Here is an 18,712-nt window from a genome sequence, read left to right on the forward strand (position 1 = left end):
AGCCATCTCCTCATCATCTTCATCATGAGACAAACAGTTTTTAACATTCACTGTTTTCTCTATGCTTCCATCCCAAGGTTCCTCTTCAATAAACTGAACATCTCTGCTCACGAAAAAATTCTTAGTGGATGGGATATACAACCTGTAAGCTTTGGATTCCTCACTGTATCCAATGAAGATACACTTCTCCCCTTTGCTGTCCAACTTCCTCCTTAGCTGATCGGGAATGTGTGCATAGGCCACACATCCAAAAACTTTCATGTGGGTGACTCCTTGCTTTCTCCCACTCCATGCTTCTTCAGGCACTTTGTTCATCACAACTTTTGTTGGAAACCTATTCAAAATATATACTGCACAGTTTACAGCTTTAGCCCAATAATCATTTGGCAAATGCTTTGCTTTCAACATGCTCCTCGCCATATCCATGATGGTCCTGTTCTTCCTTTCAACAACTCCATTTTGCTGTGGGGTGTACCTAGCGGTAAATTGCTTGTGAATTCCATTTTCTCTAAAAAACCATAGGAATTCTTTGGAGATATACTCACCTCCTCTGTCTGTTCTCAAAACTTTGATGCATAGCCCACTCTGATTTTCCACAAGTGCTTTGAAATTTCAAAATTTTTCAAACACTTCACTTTTATTCTTCAAGAAATAAACCCAAGTTTTTCTTGTAAAATCATCAATAAATGTTAGAAAATATTGGCTGCCTGCTAAAGATGAATTTTGCATCAGTCCACATAAATCTGAGTGGACAATCTCTAAGGGTGCCTTTGCCCTTATGCTTTTCCCTGATGGAAAACTTTCTTTGTGTTGTTTCCCCAAGATACAACCTTCACAAAGGCTATCCGGTTTCTCTATCAATGGTAATCCTCTTACCATTCCTTTTCTGCTCAACAAGTTAAGACCTCCAAAGTTGAGATGTCCAAATCTCAAGTGCCACAACCAATTTTCATCCTTTGGTTGGCTTTGGAAAGCCTCTTGGGTGACTGCTGCAATTACCTCTTTGTTTTTCAAATCTGCCCTTATTCTGAGAGGGAACATTCTGTTCTTTGTCATCTTCACTTCAGCAATGCATCGCTTGCTGGGTGCTATATCCATGATGGTGCATACATCATTCTCAAAGAAAACATTGTAACCTTTTTGAACAAGCTGTCCAATACTTAAGAGGTTACATCTCATTCCAGGAACATAATAGACATCTGCTATGGTTTTTTTTTCACCTTTCTTTGTAAATATTTTAACTTCTCCTTTTCCCATAATAGAAATTTTACTATCTGTCCCAAGTGTGACTTGTGACTTCACACTTTGATCTAAAGCAGAAAACAAGGCTATGTTTCCTGTCATATGGTTACTATAGCCAGAATCTAGAAACCATATATCTTCACTGTTTGTTTTAGCCATGTTACAAACTAACAACACATTATCTTGGCTGATATTTTCTCTAGTAATATTTGCACTAGATCTATTACTCATATCATGCTGCTTCTTCCTACATTCACTGGCATAGTGCCCATATTTTTTACAATAATAACATTGGACATTGGATTTTTCATACCTTTGTCCTTGAGCATGATGTTGTTCTCTTTGTTCGCTGCTGCCTTGGCTTTGGTTCTGGTTTGGATTGCTGCCTCTTCCTTGAGCATTTGCTGGATTGTTCCTTCCACCTCTGTTCTGGCTTCTGCCTCTTCCTCTCTTGTTTCCTCTGCCTCGACCTCTTCCTCTTCCAAAGGACATCTGGGTCTTGAAGGCTTGCTCTAGAGATGAGTTTTCATTTCTACTCAACCTCTGCTCATGAGTGATCAGTGATGCATGAAGTTCATCAACTGAAAAGTTTGAGAGATCCTTTGTCTCTTCTATGGTGGTGATAATCACATGGAACCTTGAGGGTAGGCACCTCAATAGTTTCTCCACAATCCTCCTTTCTTCAAGTATCTGTCCATGAGATCTTATTTGTGTGACCAGGCCAATTACTTGAGTGAAGAATGAGTCAATATTGTCTGACTCCTTCATGCACAGGTTCTCAAAATCTTTCCTCAGCAACTGCAGTTTAGCTGTCTTCACTTTCTCCATGCCTTGATAGGCTGCCTTAAGAGTTTGCCATGCTTATTTGGATGTCTTAGCTACTGCTAACCTTGGAAACATGCTTCCATGCACTGCCTGATACAAGAAGAAGAGGGCTTTTGAGTCCTTCTTCTTGTAGCTCTTTAACAGATCCTTCTCTCCCTGAGTTAGATTATTAAACTCATTTTCATCTGCTGGTTCTTTAAAACCATCTTCAACTATTTCCCATAAGTCTTGGGAAGCAAACAAGGCTTTCATTGTTATTGCCCAATAGTCATAATTTTTGCCATCAAATAGTGGGAGCTGCATACCCATGCTATTGCTGGTACTGGTGCCAGCCATTCTTGCACTTTCAACTTGGATTCTTTTGCTGAGTCTTCACGCTGCTGGAGAAGCTGCTTCAGCAAGAAACCTTCCTTCAGCTTCTTTGACGCTTTCAAAGAGCCTGTACTGGCTCTGATACCACTGTTGGGGATTTTTCTGTCAAAATCCCAAAAACAACATAAACTGCACACAGAGACAATGCTCTGTTTTGCTCTCCAGGATCTCAGCACAGGGAAGCTTTTTTAAAAAATATTTCTGAGAACAGAGTATTACACACATAAAAAGGATTTGTATTCATTAAAATAAAAGCCTGATACAAAAATTCATCCTCTTTCACTCAGAGGGATTCACCAAAAGGAAAACACGGTGCTACTCTATTCATTCAATTCCGATTACATTCTACGCTGCTGCGTATTGCTAACATTCATTCACTTGCGCTGCTGCGCTTCTACACTATCTCACACTCTCTCAACAGACAACAACACAAAAAAAACTAAAATACGTACAAAATCTGAATGATTTTATGAACAAAAATGGAGTCCCATGCTGTGAACTGCTCGAGGCTATCCTTCTTTGAGCAGGTGGCGTGAAATATGGGTGAAACCCATGACCATTGAATGCTCTGAACTGTTCGGCGGTGTCCTGCTTCCTTCTCGGCCATACTTGTGAATTGAATGCAGTCGCCTACTGCTGTACTGCTGCATGCTTGCTTTAACCAGCTCCGCGCCATTGAGAAATCCTGCCCACTTTGCCACATTTTTAAACATCAACAGTTAATGCATGCATAACTCCTCTATCGGGTCGCCTTTCGGGTCGCAATCGCCTATGTCCTTCTGTTTCTTTTCATTTCATTATACACAGAAAATGCGCCCAAAATTCGTGAAAAAACATGGGCGGGCATGACACTGTAGCAGAGATTAAATCCGGGCCGTTGGATCGCGCGAAGGCAGATCCAACGGATGGCGCTAAATCGGCGATCAGTGGATCGGCGGTCCCAAACTGAAATACCTTCGATGAGCGATGGAGCCTGCGGACCCGATCTGCTTTCAAAACTATTTCTTATAGCTTTTCGGTTCCGGATCTGGAGTGTACAGTACCAACACCTTCGGACCCGAAACCCATTAAACTCCACTCTATAACACTTCGGCTTCGGAATATCGAAGCTTTCCCACTTCGCTGTACAAAGGGTTCCTATCGGACCCGAAACTTTTATATGATGCACTTTATAACTTTTCGGCTCCGCCAGTCGGAGCTACTATGGGGCCGCGACACAAAGTGAACTGTTGATGTGATGGCTCGAATGGGCGGCCATGATTAACTCAGCATTTCGCTATCGGCGGGGACATGGGGTTTATACATATGCGATCGCCGAAATGGGCGATCGCTGAAATGATCAGAGCCGTTAGATGAGCGGGGGTGATGGAGGGTTGAGATTTGGTCGCTGTTTCGCTGTCGGGGAAACCCGAGGGGCGGGGCTTTTATATATAATGCGATGCGATGCGATATTTTTGAAAATGCGGGTTTTAACGTTATAACTTAAGTTTAAACGATAAAACAAAAAAAAAGGATTTGCGATAGAAAGACTATATGCGAGATATATGGATATATGAGGCAGGAAGGCTCCCGATCCTTGGTAATTTTCTGGAGCTGTTTTGGTAGGAATACATGCGCACGGTCATTGTCTTTATGCTGTTGCACAGGTCAATTGTTGCGCAGTTGAAATTATATTTTCAACAATTTCTTCAGAATTAAAGCAGAGAAAGTTGAATATATACCGTCTGTATTGGATTGGCACGATTCTAGCCTTCGAGATGGCGAGATGTTGGAATGCAGGCATGGACATGTAAATTTTATTTTTGTGATCGAATATCTTGAACATGTTAGATCAATTTTTGTTTACGTTCGGTTGAAATTTCAGTCATCTTTATTATTATGTGGCATTCCTGTCAGATCGATTTCTCTTTGGATCGCCGCTATGTACTGAGGGATGAATACCATGGCGCTTCCTTAATTCGCCTTAATACCTTCTAGATCAAAAGACCACTGAAACCAACTCATTTTTATGGATCAAAAGACCACTCAAACCAAAAAGAAAATCCACAATGACCATTCGCTAGTAGGCATGCCAGGGTGAAATAAAGAGCGGTTGAATCACAAGCCAAACAAAGAGATTCAAATGGATTGCATTGGTGGAAGCTGCTAGTGGCAATTCTAAGAATCGTGGGGTGGCAGGGTGATTCTCAGAATCGCCTCGATGGCTCTGATGTTTCAATATAGCTCAGAAAGCATAAGCATGGCCCTTGAAGTAGAATGCAACGACATCATAAGCTTGAGCATCCATCTCTGGCGTATTGAAGGAGCCGAGCCAGATTTGGGTTTTCTTTTTGGGTTCCTGAATTTCAGACATCCATCTCCCCACCTATGACGACACATGCCTCTGTGTGCTGGATATGGCACCTTCAACTTGTTCTTCACATCTAGAGGCGAAGGGACAGCTTCGTCTTCCATTCGAATCCTTTTCATCCCACCCTTACCTATTGATACAGATTTGGTGAACCCTCTTCATCCCACCCTTACCTGTTGATGCAGATTTGGTGCGTGCCTTAGTTTCTGCTGATGAAGTGGGAAGAAAGCAGGCCTCCTTGTCCATATATTTTTGCACAGAAAATGAGGCTAGAAAGTTGCTGTAACATTGTGTTAAGTGGAGGACTTGCATATGTTTAAATATCAAATTGAAGGCAAGTTTGAGCATCCATCACAGTTGGAATAAAAAGTTATGATTGCAACTGGGGAACCTCAAGCTCAGTGGGGACATAAACTATAAATGTATTCTTCCGCATCGTTTACAGAGAATTACAATTATCGGTTAAATCTCATTCTCTAGTTACACTCCGGACTGCACATATACATACGTTCTTAAACCTCACGTTTCAAGTATAACAAATAAATTTCATATTGGCAGAAGGGCCATGCTTATGCTTTTTGAGAAATATTAAAACATGATAGCCATCGGGACGATTCTGAGAATCACCCTGCCACCCCACGGCAATTCCCAGAATCACCCCGCCACCCCGTGATGATGGTCGGGTGATTCTGAGAATCGCGGGGTGGCAGGGCGATTCTCAGAATCACCATGATGGCTCTGATGTTTCAATATTTCTCGGAAAGCATAAGCATGGCCTTCAAGTAGAATGCAGAGACGTCATAAGCTCGAGCAGCCATCTCTGGCTATCGAAGGAGCCGAGCCAGATTTGGGTTTTCTTTTTGGGTTCCCGAATTTCAGACACCCATCTCCCCCAGCTACGACGACGTACGCCTCTGTATGCTGGATATTGCACCTTAAACTTGTTCTTCACATCTAGAGGCAAAGGGACAGCTTCATCTTTCGTTCAAATCCTCTTCATCCCACCCTTACCTGTTGATGTAGATTTGGTGCGTGCCTAAGTTTCTGTTGATGAAGTGGTAAGAAAGCAGGCCTCCTTGTCCATATATTTTTGCACAAAAAATGAAGCTAGAAAATTGCTGCAACATTGTATTAAGTGGAGGACTTGGATATGTTTAAATATCGAATTGAAGGTAAGTTTGAGCATCCATCACAGTTGGAATACAAAGTTATGATTACAAGTGGGGAACCTCAAGCTCAGTGGGGACATAAACTATAAATGTCTTCTTCCGCGTCGTCTACAGGGAATTACAATTATCGGTTAAATCTCGTTCTCTAGTTACACTCCAAACTGCACATATACATAGGTTCTTAAACCTCACGTTTCAAGTATAACAAGTAAATTTCATATTGGCAAAAGCGGAAGAATAAAATATGAATATAAAATATGATATTTTATGAATATCATAGCCATCGGGGCGATTCACAGAATCACCCCGATGGCTCTAATGTTTCAAAATCTTCATGTTTAAAAATTGTAAATATGCCAAAGTGAAAGTTGAAAAAGATAAATCTGTATTGCGTGCCACATTTGTAGCCTCCAGAATACCAAACCACGGGAAACTCATTGATTGTGGGCCACTGCAACTCCGTTATAAAAACATTACCGCCATAACACAGATTTTGAATCGGTTTTTTTATCACTACAGCCTATAAAGACTGACTGTTGCCATTTCTATTGGGATGTCTTTTGAAATGGGTGTTGTATTCATGAATTGGCAATGCATGATTTGCTTCTCAATTATTCAATTCATTGTTTGCTTGGCATGCCTATCACTGATATCACTATTTTATTTATTTTTCTTTATGGTACTCTTATAGCTGTTTGCACTTTGCAGCTTCAATTATCTTTTTTTAATTATTATAATATGAATATTGATCTATGTTATTATATTTATATAATAGCACATTGTTTATATCCATATTATATTGAACACTTTTTTAAAGCTTTGTTTAAATCTATCCCCTACTTTCTCTAAAAAAAATTGATTGACTAAATTTTATAAGATTTGTATTTTACTTATAACCTCGTCACATCACATTAGATTGACCTTGCTTACATGCCAGGGTAAACTTACCTCATATCATTTCCCTACTATTAATTGCATTGCACTACAAGGTTATCTATTCTCATCTTACTAAAAATGTTGATGCTTTTCTTGCAAATTATTGATGCTTACCTCCTCACCTTACTCCACAATTTTGGTGCTAAATTGACAATAGTCACTTAGAGGGATGCATTGAATACTTAAGAAGAAAAACTTTTTCTACCATATGTCACTAATATAAATTTCAAATAGGATCCACATTTGTTCCAACAACACCTGTTGCATTTGATTTCCTTTCCTCCTTGATCATCCATTGCTTCTCTCCTCTTGGGTGGTAGTCATGTGGATGTTCAACTCCTTTTATACTCCACCTCCATTTCCTTCATCTAGTAATGGTCTCACTCCAACCTCATCTACTACCACATCTTAAGATGCAAATATAGTCTGTATGAAAACTATAAAATTGTTGTATTGTAGAAAACATCATATTGGACAATCCATTAAACATGCATAAGTAGATTCAACAAAGAAAGTTTTAATTAAAACAATAGGATATGCTATAACCTTCCGTGAAAATGTCATGGTTATGCTATAACCAAAAGTTTTCTATCACAACATGCATACTATAGCTAACACAACAAAATTTATCTTTTTCCCTTCATACGCCTCTTTGTTCCTTTGTCATCTCTTAATGTATCCAAATATGCCAAAAATAAGATTATCCATTATTTAAATTTGAATATTTGAAAGCAATCAATTGAGAAATATGTTTTAGAGTCCTTTAATCTCTTTTATGTTAAACAAAAATAAAAAGATCATACAATAGAAAAACAAATTGATATTCATGTTACATTTTTGGATTTAAAGACTTTGGGAGCATGTCTCATAAGGTGTGAAGACTATAAAATTACTAGATGATATCTAAGGGAAACACAATTTCCACCATAGTGTAAGGTTTAGAAGTTGAAGCCAACATATTACATCAAAAAAATGGTATTTGTTTCCACGAATGGTACTTCTTTTATGGTTGTTAATCAAACAAGATTTATCATTTTATTAAAAAATACTTGTGCCAAATTTAATAAGTGTTCATTGCATTGCTCATTAAGAAGACTTAGTAGTACTAAATGCTTTGAAAGGCATTAATGCTTAGTTATTGTTCATTACAAATTAGCAAGTAATCTAGATTAGGGTTTGATACTAAAATAAAATATATAAACAACTTGTTGCACTACCAGAAATCATGGAGTTTTGACACTTTAATATCTTCAAATTCTTGGACTTAGATGGTTATTTTGGGGAATTGTGGAAAAATTTGTAGCATTATGTACTTTTTTTGGAAACTGAAACAAATTAATAACTTGGAAACCAACGTTAAATTTTGTGCTAAGTTAAGTAACCTTTAAACCTAACAAAATGAACATTCAAATCAATTTTTTTGAAATATCATAAAATACAATTTTATACATTTAAGATTACACATATAGGCTTTATTAATGCATCATTTTTTAAAACACAACCTCCAACCTAGGCTAGATTCTAGTTCATAATTACATTCCCATTGGAGATGCATAAATGGAAATAGTTATGCTTGTATTCTCAAACATATTATCGTAATTTGTAATCTTACAGGTGTGTTACATGTGTGTTATATATTGTGATCATGAGTTATAATTGTGAGTTTCTATATTACTATCTTTAGCTAATAAAATCCACTTTCTTAGAGCATGAATAGGCCTAATGGTTAAGAGCATGTGTTTCTTCCTAACAGGTCACAGGGTCAAAAATGAGAAGGGGTTAGAGTAGGTATGCCTTCATAGACATAATAATCAAATCGTTGCATGGAGGTGGGTCTCTTGTCCCACAAACAAGGGGGTCTCATACACCAAGTTGGTGTTTGGCTTGGCTATGACCTTAAAATTGGATAATAATAATAATTAGGATATAGATTGTTAGAAATTCATAATCTATAAGGGTGAAAGCATGGAGTTGGGTTACACTTTTTGGCAAGAGATGGCATGTTTGGGTGGAAAAAATGATTGCTCGATTGAGCCCTTTGAGCACTTAAAAAATGTAACCCAATGTTATTTAGGAGCTCGATTTAGCCATGTCTTTGCAGCAGTCAAATGAAGGAGATTGGGTTTTGGATTTATTTTCTAGCTCAGGTAAGTTTTATTATATGGAATTGAATTTCAATATGTTATTTATTAATTTATATGTCATTGTACTAATTTACTTCATTATTTCTTTTGTGCTTGATAATTAGGTACAACACTAACATGTTGCCTTAAAAAAGGAAGAAATTGTATTACCATTGAAAAAGATCAAACACAGTGCAATTTTATTTAGCAAAGAATTAATGCTCTTCAATTTCTTCCAGATGCAATGAAAGAAATTGGGTTGAAGAAAGGGGACTTTAGTGAATCACATGTGGCGAAAAAGGCAAAGGAACCCTAACCACCATTACATGGAATGATTGGAAAGGCATACATTGGGAGATTCGCAGACATCAAAGATCCATTAGAGGAGGAAAATGAGAAAAATGAAGCAGAAAATATTGTGGAAGAAGACAATAATGAAACTCTAGAGGACGAAGAGTTTGGATTACGTGATATTGTTGATTAAATTTACGTTATGCTTGGAAATCAAGCTCATTTTTGGAAACTATTAATTAGTTGTACTTGTAATGTTTTGACTTTGACATTTTATGAGCAGAATAAACACTCAATTAAGGTTGTTATGTGTTCAATATTTGTATTATGTGATTTTCGCAATCATTTTTATGTTAATCATTATTTTTTGGAAAAAAAACAGTGATTATTATTATTTTTTGACATGAAATTCATAAAAAAAAAACTATTATTTAACCATTTTTAGTTAAAATTTTCCTATAAAAATTGTGATTTTGACATGTCATCTCTAACAAAAAATTACAAAAAATTATCAAAACGTGTAGTTTTTTAGTTATATTTATGTTAAAAATAGTTATTTTTTTGTCAATTGTTAAAAATTATTGTTTTTTAGAGACAATTATTTCATTTGGATTGAAATATTAATTAACGATGTATAAATATGCAGAATATCGAAAATTCAAAATACCGACTTTCTTCTTTAAATATGAAAAACAATAAAAACCTCACTACAAAAAAAATAAAAATAAAAAATAAAATAAAAACAAGAAAATATGAAGAAGACCACTTAAAAAATTATTAAATTTAGAAAATAATTATTTACATTTCATACATTAGAAAATTTAAAGTCAAAAAATAGGTCTTTTAAAAAAATGGCCTGATGCAGAATTACCACTTTTAAAAATCAACATGAAAATCAGTACCATTCTAAAACGTAATGTACATAAAAAATGTAAAGTGCCAAAAACTATGCTCTAAAAAAGACATGTGTGTTTTGCATCACCCCTTTTCAAAATCGGGTCATTTTTTTGCTATCTCTACAAAACGGGTAACAGTATTAGTTCCCGTTTCAAAGTTTACATTGTTTTGGCTCAAGGAATCATTCACGGTCACCGCCACGATCGAGGGAAAGCTGGAATAGATGCAGAGTACATATGAGTTAAGGCAAGAGGGTGCCCCTAAAAATGATGCATCGGAGAGTCGTCCACAACTGATACAGCGGACAACGAATGAGTGTGTTGTAGACGTAAGCGAAGAACTGGATGGACTCCATGTGAAGATCACCGCACCAGCCAAGTGACTCGGGACGAGTCACGATGATTGTGTTGGGGGCTTGTTGGGCAACAGATCCCCCCATATCCAGTTTTGGGGCTTAAAGCTCGAGTTTTGGTCAATGTAATGTAAAGAACCCGCAAAATGTAGGCGTGGAGCGTGAGAGTCTAGGGTTGTCCGCCCTAAAATAATATAACTTAATGTAAAGTGTGTCAGTCTACCCATGTTCCACGGACCATGGGATTGTATAAATAGAGCGAGGCTCTAAGTGTAGAGGGCAGTTTTTTAAAGCTTTGAGAAGTAATATGGGTTTTGAATGAGGAATTCACTTTGAGTCTGTAAGTCCGAGTCTTGGGTCGTAGTAGTAGTAAGAGGCTCTGCAGCTGAGTGCGCAGAGGCTTGGTAGAGTCCGCAGCTGTGTGCGCAGACCCCTGCAGCTGAGTGCGCAGGGTGGAGTTGGGATTGTATCGAAACAGAGGATTAATAAAAGATAAGTTGATTCTGAAATATTGTGCATCTGCTCGTAGATCTGTGTGTTTATGCTTCTGTTGTATTTATGCATCTCTTTACAGTTTTATGATTGCATGCACTTGTTATGAATGTTGAATGGTCAATAAGAATATTGGGTACACACAATTAAGTCAAGATCTATAATAATAGCATAGTGAAGATAAAGGATCTAGATAGCACCTCTTCGCGCTCCTTATAGAGCTGCGTGGAAGCAGTCACACAAGTTGCAAAGGTCAGATGGCTGCGCGGAGCAGTGCAAGCACGCAAGTTGGGTTCATGAACTTCCTAGACCTCATGAAGACATCCCTAGGGTGCAAAAACCCGGTTCCACCACCCTCCCATACTACCTCGGGTGAGACCTTAGACCGTGCACCACAGATTGTTGCAGAAAGGGCCAGTAGTTTCTGGATTTGTTTGGCTAAATCACTTCTGAACCTAGGTCAGACCCCAACAAGCCAACAGTCAGGAAGGTGACACACCTGGGAGAGGAATGAATAACCATATTATCAATACCTTAAAAATTTATTTAGAATGCCAAAGATATCCTTGTAGGGGTAGATATAACTATTGTAGTTGTGGATGGGACAATTTCTAGTTTCCACATGTGCCATATGAGTCCATCGCTCAGTGTCATTAATTGTCATGTTGAATTAAACCTTAGAATATATGGTTTGAAACTTGAATGTATATAAAATATCAAGGAGTAGTTTTGTTATTTCATTTTATCAGTGAGGGATGGGGGTTAGTGTGAGACGATAGATAGTTAGCACTGTCAATCCATACAACTTAAGGCACTATTGGAAATTTCAGCCGATTGTAAGGAAGGAAAGATTGTGACCAGATATGGTTAGTGATGAGATGTCAAGAGTCCCATCGATCCATGTAGTGCATGGAGGAGTTTCATATACCATCAGTGGTAGACGAGGTAGCTCAAAGAGAAGTTTAAGATGGATGGGTCTCACTAGGGAATTTGAGTTCAGTATTGGTTCATATAGCTTATAGGGATACTTCCCATAGCTCATAATTGTGGATGGATTTCAACTGGAAGTTTCACCTTGTCCAATATTGTATAGATTGCAATATCTAGAAGGAGTCGACTTTGCATGCACTGAGAGGTGGCATGCAGATCTTTTTAAACACATTAGAGTGCACGTGTTTTTAGGAGACCATGTCACATGAAGAAGTAACAACAATAGATGGTGAAGTGCACAAAGTGTTGAAAGGTGTTAATTTAAGTGAAGGAAGGGGCATTAAGAGAAATCTAGAATAGTAGAAGGGTTGAGTGGCTCAGGACAAGCCATAGGTGACTATTGGGGGCTTATTGGGGCTAGTTTTGAAAAGAATATAGTTGAAAATATGTTAATTTTTTAAGGTATTTTTGGGAATTAACAAAGTTACCAATAAAACTAGAGATATAACCTCAAAAATGATAACTCTAGCCAAAAAAACCCCCAAAAAACTTGAAAAAACAACCCAGAAATGAAAAGTGAATCTGCTGGAACAACGTTGTTTTTTGGATAAATTTTCAACATTTTTAAAAATGATAGTAAAAGCCAAAAAATTTTGTGCAAAAAACACCCTAAAATAAAAAAGTGTTGATTTTGGCATCAAATTTTTTGGGCTAAAATTCCAACATCTTTTAGCAATACTAAAAATAAAATATCATGATTCCAAAAATCATTAAAATTCTAATAATTTTCAACAATACGTTGAAGATAAAATATCGTAACTCCAAAAAACCTAAAATTTCCAAAAATTTTCAACCATGGCGTTATGAATATGAAAAATATTATAATTTTGGCATTTTTCAACAATGGTTTTAAAGATAAAATATCACAACTCAAAAAAACTTAAAATTTCAACAATTTTCTGCCACGAAATTAAAAACAAATATCATGACTATAACAAAACTTAGATTTTAAATATATTTTGAGATCAAATATCATGACTAAATTAAACGTTACTAATAAATACCTAAATAAAAAATTCATTATCTCAAATGCTAAAAATATAGTTCTTTTAAAATCTTAGCTTAAGACAACTTGGCACATTGTAACTAAAACTTAAAAATCAAACAACAAATTGACATATAGCGCGGGTGTGCTTGACCCATTGCAATTGAAACTTAAAAATCAACTATCAAATTGACACATGTTGGGGTTAGGTTGCTAGTCGAACATCGACACAACCCTTACAATAATAAATAAATAAATAAATTCTAAAAACAAAACAAAACAAAAATTAAAAAAATTAAGTTAAATTATAACCCAAAAAATAAGTAAAATATAAAACAAAATTAAATTAAAACATTGAAAAAAGAAAAATAAAAAATTTAAAATGACAAAAAAAATCAAAATTTTAAAAAATCAAATACAAAAAAATGTATAAAAAACAAAGAAAAAACCAAAACAAAGAGAAAACCATAAAATGATAAAATTCAAACATAAAAGGACAAAAAATAAAAAATTAATAAAAAATAAAAGAAAAATTATATATATCTATATATATATATATATATATATATATATATATACACATTAGAAAATAATAAATAAAATGGGTTTGCCACTCATGTCCAGCTTCTAAGGGGTTGCGGGCCAAGGCGGTAATCAGCCTGCCAGCCCCCCAAGCTGCCAAGGGGTCCGTAGGCCACGACAGACACCCTTGGCTCGTGGCCCCTTAGCCACTGGTTGGGAGAGGCCACACCATCCCAACCACCAAGGGGTCATGGGCCAAGGGTTCCCTTGGCGGCTGGGTGGGGGTGCCCACCCCCTCAAGGGTTCCCTTGGTGGCTAGGTGGGGGTTCCCACCCCCTCCTATTCGCTAAGGGATTGTGGGCCAGGGTGGGCGCCTTGGCCTACGACCCCTTGGCCACAGGGTGGGTGTCAAGCCCATGAGTCCAGATGTGTGATGTGCGGTGAGTTGGGTGATCGCTCCTGGTTATGTGTGACGAGCTGGGTGAGTGACAAGTCGACGGTGCGACGAATCGTGTGAGCGCGCGCGTTGGTTGCGACGTTTCGTTGTGACAATAAGATGAGTTGGAGAAGTGCGACGAGCCGGGGTGGTCAGTTAAAGTTGCCCGAGGCACAAGCACAAAGACCCAATGGAGGTGTCAAAAAATCGAGAATTGGAAATTTGGCTAAGTATGCCGAACTTCGCAAGAGGACGCCTTATACCATGCAAGCTAGGCATGTAGACTCGGTGGGGTGATGGTGTGGGAAGGCTGATGGGCAAAGTGGGCAAGCCGACGTATCACTGTGGGTGAGTTGGCCGAATGGGCAGGTCGGCTTGGGCAGGCTGACCCACGAGTTAGCCATGGCGGTTGGTATACATAGGCGACCATGTGGATGGGAGAAGGCATCGTCGAAGTCTTCAAGTCTAACAAGCAAGCTAAGAAAGAAAGGCGAGTTGTAGGTTGGACGCATAAGGCGAGGGCGAAGAGCAAGCAAGTTTCAAGACCGAAGCACAGAGTCGAGTGTGAAGAGTAGTGAAAGTGTTGAACAGTCGAGCTGCAAGTTGTGGGGGGGGGGGGACAAACCATAGGCAGGTGGGTGGGCGGACGAGCCATAGGCAGGTAAGCGAACGAGCCGCAGGCAGGTGAGCAGGTGGGCAGACACACATAGGTGGGCGAGTTGATTAGTGGGTGTTGTGATGAGTTAGGAAGGGCGACCCCCGGTTGGGTGGTGCACCCGTGATAGCGTGAACAGAGAGTCCGAGTGACATGAGATGGGCGACATGATTGAACGGTTAGGTGAGCAGTGTGCGTGTGTGCGCCAAGTGGGTGACACGTCATGGGCAAGGCTGCACGGTGGAGAGTTCGGTGGTGGTGTTGAATAGAGGTGGGCACATGGGCAGGCTGCGAGTTTTCCTTAATGATGATTAGTGTTTGGGAAATCTGACCCAGTGAAGGGCGGACGAATTCAAACGACAGTTCGGGCAGGCTGCACGAGTTTACGGGCCGATTGTGAAAATTAACTGATTTTGTGTGTAGGAAGTTGGGGTTCATCTCCGAGTGTTAATTCTATATAATTGAAGTATTGTCATTATTATTACGGGAAGAATCATATACAGGGAGTTGACCTTCCATTATATTTCTGCTGTGCATATGTGTAAAGTAATAATGATGATGAAGAATATGTAAATGAATGTTTTCCACTGTGCTTATGAAAGTTATACTTAGAAAGTGAAAAATAAACTAAGTATGTAATGTTAGGTGTAGTCCACACTTGAAAGTATTCGTGAAAAGAAATTGGGTGGTGGTGTTGCACCCCCCTTCATGCGGTTGAAAGACTACCACCAGGGTAGGGGCGTGACAGTTGGTATTAGAGGTTGATTTAGTCGAACGGATTTATAGGTGAAGTGATACATCTGCACCTTGTGACAAGTGATATTAAAGGTCATTTTCTGTAGGCTTTGGTGTGTCAGTTGAAGCTTTGGGTTTTAAAGTCTAATGGCTGTTGAAGGTGAAGAAAGTAGCGAAGACCTGCTGAACAGATGAAGATGGTTGAAAGGGCACTTCAAAAACTTGAAGACATGACTAATTATTGGAAAGAAGAAACACACAAATGCTATGAAGCTTTTGCACGAGAGTGGGAACCCTTGATACATATAGGAAGCAAGATAGCGGATTGTTGAAAATAGCAACAAGAAATGCTAAAAATAGCATTTCAGAATATTCCAATTTTAATTTTTCCTTGAATTAAAATTGAGAATTAAAATTCGAATTTAGTCTCACCAGCTGTTTGAAAAATAATTAATTAACTCATATTGAGTTAATTAGTTAGAGAAATTCAAGCATGAAGTCTTTGTGAAGTCATGCAACAGTTATCCCTTTGATTGAAGAAGTTATCCCTTAATAAGGAGATAAGGATGAGTTGTATTTGAGTTATAATTAGTTAGCTCAGTTAACTGAGTTAAATCCAGTTAGATTAGTTCCAAACAGTTCGTGGAACTGATTGTGAGTTCAGTTAGTTAATGCATGCATGCATGAAACTAGTGTACTCTCATATAACTGAATATTCTCTCATAAATAACTCATCCATGTCAGTTTAGACAAAGACCTAGTTGAGATTAAAGGCAGGGATAGTGTACTATCAGTTGCAAGAATTTTCCTATGAGAAAATCTCTTGCATGTAGAAGGAATTCATTCCTTGAGTATTGCGCAATTTTACAGTGTGTAAGAGTAGTGTTCCACTTGGTTGAAGGTGAATCATCCCAGAGGAACATCACAAGGAAATAGGAGGTTTGGAGGACAGAGGAGAAGGCATATGTGTTGTCTATTCTGTCTATGAGCAGAAGTGAGGGATTGTACTGAGAGTTGGATAGCTATGAGAGCTAAAGCTTTGTGTAATCCTGAGATATTTCCACTTGTATGATAATACAGATAGCGGGGTTTTTAGCTGAGGCTTTCCCCAGAGTATTCTTCTGTGTTTCATGTGTATTGATTCTTCTTCTCTATTAGACGTGTTCTGTTTGATCTTGCTCAAGTCGACTAATCTTCTGCAAGTTTGATTGTAGAAGTAGATTAAGTATTTTGCTTTAGTACATTGCATAATCAGATTAATCTATAGTGAGAATTTCTACATGGATTTGTGGGAAGACTTAAATAATCTTTATGTGGAGACTGATGCACTCAAGGAGCTTGGTGAAGAGATTCAGCAGGGTGATCTTAGACTCCAAGAACTCATGAATGAAAGAGTTCGGTTGAGGGAGAAAAGCACCATGGTGCAGACTAAAGTCAAGGAGCTTGAGGACGAGATAAAGAAGGACTTTCTTGATAGAAAGACCATTGTGATAGAGAAAGATGAGATCGATTACATTGATAGACTTAGGAATATCACTGAAACATACAAAAATATGTTCGAAAGCTTAGTTCACTTCAAGTGGAAGGAGTTAATGTGTGCTTGATTGGTACACTTAAGCAGGATGCGATGGAAGGCAAGCTTGAAGGGACTCAAGCAGAACCAGGATCGAATTGCTTAGATGATCCAAGCAAGGAATTGAAGTACCTTAAGAAGGAAGTCAGGTCAAAGTACAGGTCGATAGACTCTACTGAGGCTGGGTTGTTGAATAAGGTTGCTAAAGTAAGGCACAAGATCAAGCCGAAAGAGGATGGAGATGCCTTGAAGCTGAGTTTTGTGCGGGTAACCATACATGGCAAGAGATTTGCAGCTTTGGTGGACACGAGAGCTACTCATAGTTTCCTTAGGAAGAAAGCAGCAATGTCTTTTGGGAAGAAAGCTAAAATGGGAAGAGAGTGGAGTGCTTTCAAAGCAGTAAACTCTAGCATGAAAGCTATGACCAGTGTGATGGAGAACACTCAAGTGAGAGTGGGCTCTTAGTTTGGAAAGTTGGACTTGAGGATTGCGGACTTGGATGATCATTCTATGGTGCTGGGGCAAGAATTTTTGAGGGTTGCACAAGCCATACCAATGGTGGACCAGGACATTCTCTTGATTACAGCTGAAGGGAGAACTTTGTTGGTTTCGATGAATAGGAGGAGTTGCTTGGGATATAGACCAAGGATGGCTTCTATGACGTTGTATCCAAAAGATTTGAATGTGAAGCATGACAATGTGGAGCAAAGAGGACTTGGATGTATGACTCAGACAACGAAGGAATGGAAGTTAGTAGACTTCGTTGCAAGAGCTAGAAGGAAAGATGAAGGTGGAAAGTTGATTTCACACATCTTGAGGCACTTGACAGGAGAATCTTCTACAAAATATCTTCACCATGGAGTTGCATATGAAGGAAGTTTGAATACTTATTTGATGGTAGTGGTTGGGGAATATTACACAGGTAGAGATCCGGATGGAATAGTGGAGTTTTGTAGGTATGCCATGGGCATATATGACTTTCAGTTAACGAAAGACAAGCTTGAGAAGCTTGGTTGTACACATGAGGAGGTTGAGGTTGTTCATAGTTACTTGAAGACACAACATCAATCGGATACATGGGTGGATGAGAGTCAGGGAGGGAACTTCCTGGCCCTCCTTTCTCGATAAACAACCTTGGAGGTAGGTTGGTGCAGTGGCCTTAACATCTAGAAGGGCTGCACCACCTTGACAAGGGGCCTTGGGGATAAGGCTTCTTTATTTGACAGGTTGATGATGCTTGGATGTATGCAAGGGCATAGTAGCACATTGGCATTAGCATCATGAACAACATGTTGCGGATGAGATGGGTACACCATGGACCTGACCATGGCTTATTATGGATGGATTCTTGATCGAGTTGAGATTGTGACAGGATGCTGAGAAACAACTGATGACGGCATGGAGAAGGTACATTCTCATGGGTTGAGCATTACAGTTGGATTAGATACCCAACTAGTTCGATGACATGGGAGCATGCAGTGCACTGAGTTTGTGTCATATAGATATCTTGGTTTCGACTAAGATGTTGTGTTGGATGGAGTATTATGCAGAGATTCACATGATTCACGATACATGATGGAGACAGTTGTATTATATATGTTGTAGGGATGTTTGCAATATATAGACTGACAGAAGTCATGGATTGAGGAGACTTCCTGGTTACGGTTTGTGTGACATTGGAACAAAGGCAGGCAGTGTGGGCATCTTTGGGTGTTGGAGCTGGTGGTACTTTGTGACGATCATTGATTGGTAGTCTTTGCGACAGAT

This window comes from Pinus tabuliformis, chromosome 1_1 (genome assembly GCF_031772625.1).
Source record: "Pinus tabuliformis cultivar Carrire ecotype Pingquan chromosome 1_1, CPIR1, whole genome shotgun sequence".
Taxonomy (NCBI): Eukaryota; Viridiplantae; Streptophyta; class Pinopsida; order Pinales; family Pinaceae; genus Pinus; species Pinus tabuliformis.